This window comes from Triticum urartu, chromosome 6, assembly GCF_003073215.2.
Source record: "Triticum urartu cultivar G1812 chromosome 6, Tu2.1, whole genome shotgun sequence".
Lineage (NCBI taxonomy): Eukaryota > Viridiplantae > Streptophyta > Magnoliopsida > Poales > Poaceae > Triticum > Triticum urartu.
In genome coordinates, this window is record NC_053027.1 from 262,686,349 (window position 1) to 262,690,916 (window position 4,568).

The following is a 4,568-nucleotide window of genomic DNA, read 5'->3' on the forward strand; positions in this document are numbered from 1 at the left end:
CGGCAGATGGACGCACGGAAGACACTTGTGTCGTTTGAAGGCGGAGCAATCGCCTGCACCGGGAAGCGGGGTGGGCGGCGCTAACTGTTTCGGGCGGAAAGCGCGCGCGGGCGAGGGAGGAGGTATGGGTGGCCCACGACAGTCAGACTCGTGCTGGGCAGCGGGTCGGTCTAGCAGCCGGACATGCTGGCTTGCCAGCGAGCTTGCCGTGCTAAGCGTCGACAATCAGACGATGGATGTAGCTTCCAACCAGGAGCCGGCGCCACTGTCCAAGCCGGTTCATGCCGTGTTCACCATAGAGCAGGTGCGGCCGCACTTCGACGCCCTAATGGCGTAAGAGCTACTAGTGCAGGAGGACCTATGCTGCAACTTCCGTCTCCTCAATGAGCACCGGTGAACAAGCGAAGGACAATGCCATCGCGGACATGTGGCCCTATGATCCTGCCTTCCCGAATGAGCAGCGGGCGCTATATCAGACCATCTGTAGGGCCTGCGAGGCCCTCTCCGTCGTCCTTCGAGTTGTTGCACTCGCCGTGGCGCCACCTTCTCACATTGTCAACATGGTCAACGGACATGAGGAATGAGGAGATGACTTTACTTGGAGAGGATGACAGTGGGGACCCACCAGGGCCATAGCCGCACGTACGCAAGTGCCTCCTTATTATATACAACTATAATATTTTTTGCTTCCTCCTAGTTTCCTGACATCACGGTCCCACACCATTGTCAACCAATGTAGTCAATAGACGAGATAATTGCACAAGGAGCGGTCGACAGCTAGGACCAAGCAGCTCGAGCAGTATTTGTGTTTTTGCGGTGTGAGCACTACATAGTTTTTCTTGAGCGATGTTTTCGTTGTTGTTCAGAGGAGAGCAGGGTATTAACTGGGCAGGTTATGGCTCATCTAGCCCAGGCCAGATATCCAGCCCAGATATTAATTTTTTCAAGCTGAAAATGGCTAGCCCGGCTATACTTTTTTTTGAGGAATAACCAGTCAAGGTCAACTTGTTATTCTCCGCCCCGCTGGGCTGCAGATCTTTCCAAGGAGGGATGCATTAGGCTTAATAAGGAAATGGGCTTTAAGAAATAATAAATGGGATGCCATTATAAAAATTGGAAGTAACTATACACCAAACGCGTAATTGGTTTATAATTTTTTTTTGGATTTTGAAATTTTTAATTTCATTAATTGTTGCGTGCGCAATGTTTTGTTGGAATTTTTATGTAATACAAATTTATATTGAAATTGTATTTAATCTGACTAGAAATTTTGGGATAAAAATATTTCGGATCCCATCAAAATGTGGGAAATTTTATTGAATTATGTTTTGAACGGTTGGTTGAAATTATTAATCATTGTCCTAGCTAGAAAATGGGATGTACTTTTAACAAACTGTAAATGGGCAGTAGTAAATTCCATTAGAATTCAAAAATGGGCTGTACATTCTTGCAAATCGCAAATGGGCTATAAATTCTCTGCCACACACTTGTGGGCGTACTAAGTTGACGCGTCCCCTAAAAAAAGTAAGTTGACGCGTATGCAAGGCTTTGTCAACTTATAGTCAACACACAGTTCTAGCAGCAGCGGCCGTTGGATGTCCATCCAACGGATGTCGTGCTTCTTCTTCAATCTCGGATATTCTAGCTTCAGCCGCCCAAAAAATGATTCCTCCCCTGACATCTGGGGGCGCACCGTTTCGGAGGCTGACCTGTGGGCCTGCTAAGTTGACGTGTACCAAGGGCTTTGTCAACTTAGTTAATATAAATGATTCTAGCTGTAGAGACCGTACGATGTCCATCCAACGGCCATAGTGCTTCTTCCACCTCTGGTCTTCTTGCTTCAGCCGCCCAAACCAGCGCCGGTGGGACTGCCTGCTCCCGCCTCCCGTGGCCAGCTGTGCTGCTGCACAGGCCACACCGCCCCACCCTAATGCATTGCTAGCCAGTCCATTCCTCTACTCACCCACACCTCCTATTATTTTTTGGTGACGGCAGCCGAACCAGTAAACTCTCGTACTCCCCATCGCATGGGCAACCACTATCGAGTCTTCCCCGGCTCCGTGTCGTTCCCTTCCTAGTGCTCTCGGTGCGCCACGGTCAACATGGTCAATGAATGACATCCATCGGACGTGGATTGTACGTGGAGAGGCTGACAACTGGGTCCACGGCCGCACACAAGGAAATGCCTCCTTATTACGTGCAAAATAATGATTCCTCCACCTGACAGCAGGGACCCACCGGACGGGCCACCATATTTCACAAAAAAAAGTTTACCCCTGACTGCTGGGACACACCAGCTACATCTTCGCACGCAAGGAAGTGCATCCATATTATGGGCAAAAAAATAATGATTCGCCCCCTGACTGTTGGGACCCACCAGCTACATCTTCGCACGCAAGGAAGTGCCTGACAGTCGGGACCCACCTAGTCGATGCGTACGTAGTGTTGTCAATCTAGTCGCGAACGTGTACGTACATATTGGTCGATGTAGAGGCGCGCACGTGTCGTAGAAGAGGCACGCACGTAGTATGTACATGTACGTACAGCGGCCAGGGTGCAAGAAAGAAAATACGGCCACGTACGTACATATGGCGGGGTCTCGAACGCCTACTCATGCATACGTATGGCTAGGGCTCATATACATGGCTGGGTCGAAACGGAGAAGCTGTGTCGTCATGTTCATGGGGAGGCAACGAAATGCGTCATGTTCATCGGGAGGCAATGGAATGCGTGCTATTCATTGGGAGCCAACCGGCTTGGACAGAACAGCCCATGGAAACGAGGCCTGGCGTACCGCAGAATGGAGGAAACAGCCTTGTGTTAGACCGGCCACGGTCGAAACGGGATCCTGTTCATCGGGAGGGGTCCGACGTACTGCAAAACGAAGGAAACGGATCTCCCACGGTGGAAATGGGGTCCTGTTGATCGGGAGGGGTGTGGTGTACCGCAAAACGGAGGAAACGGACTTGTGTTGGAGCGCTACGGTTGAAACGGGGGTCCTGTTCATCAGGAGGGGTGTGGCGTACCGCAAAACGGGACTCCACTGGCTACTGTTCATCTCCACCATCAGCTGCCTCCACGGGCTATTGTTCATCCACCGTCGACCTCCTCCAGCCTCCACCTGTGACTGTTCATCCACGGGCTCCTGTTCATCCAGCCTTCACCGTGCGCTCCTCCACTGGATATTGTTCAACTAGCCCTCTGCACGGGGTCCTGTTCAACCACCCCTCCACGGGCTACTGTTCATCCAGCCCTCCACCGGCTACTATTGAACCAGCCCTCCACGGGGTCCTGTTCATCCACCGGCTCGGTCAATCGAGGAACTGTTCATCCAGCGGCAATGGCCTCTACTACCACGGGGTCCTATTCATCCAACCCCCACCAGGAACTGTTCATCCAAAGCCCCCAACAACGCTCATTGTTCATCAAGGGAAGGAGGCAGGAGTGTTCGATCGGCTTCAGTTAGCAGCAGTAGCGAAGGAATCAATCGGCTTCAGTTAACAGCGAGGGATCGATCGATCGCTCGGGTTCAGTAACGCGTAGCCTGCAGTGCAATCACTTGGGTTCAGTTAGATCCCAACGCCTCGCACCCACGTGCGTACGTGTACGAGAGAAACGCACATTGCTCAGCCCCCGACCACCCACCGTAACTGAGAACTCCCCGATATTTTCCTCGCCCTCGCTTCTAGCACGGTTTTTTCCGTCATGGATGGCCCAAAGAATTTCATGCAGCTGCGTCTCCGGCCCGCCCAGGACGAAAAGCCCATTTTCTGTCATGATTTTTTGTCATAGAAGTAGGAGCCCACCACATCTGTGATGATACCGGGTTTTGTCACAATTATCGTCATAGAAGTGTCATAAGCATGACAATAAAAAATTTCGTTCAGCCCAAAATGTCACGGATGTGTCTTTCTTTTGTAGTGTCGGCTGTCATCGACAAGGTCAAACCGGCTCCAATAGGGAAGCAGCGACAATGACGCATTGAGGGCTCGTTTTGCCGGCATTAGTGGTCGTTTGGTGTTCTTGAAATCTTGATGTAATTATTATTATGTTTTATCTAAGATACGTGGTACTTTCGGTGTAACAAATATGATTCCTTTCTAAATTTTTTTGCAAAGGTGATAGATGATGATGAAGAAAAAGAGTGATTTAGATGAATAATTAAGTTAACTACATTTTACTAAAACAAATTTTGGAGAATGTGCGTATGAACTTTTTGAATTTTGAGGACGTACATTTCATGTAATTAGTGTTGAGCAATGGAGTATTTATGCTTCGTTGCAAGGTAATTACCGAGTAATATAAAAAGAAAAAAGATCTCGGGAGGCCGCGACTGCCTGATGGAAAAGAGATCTCGTCGAAAGACGCCACTCCCGTTGTAATCCCCAAAATTCCCTGGAGCAAACCAATTTGTGGGTGGAGCAATCCGAGCCACAAATGGACGGAGAGGAAGCCTGTCAGATCCCGCTGGGGATTGATAGGAACTTATACTCCCAATGTTGGAGCACCCGATATGATTTTGGGAAGAACCCTAGCTACGAAAATAAGTACAGATAAGCGGAGAAATA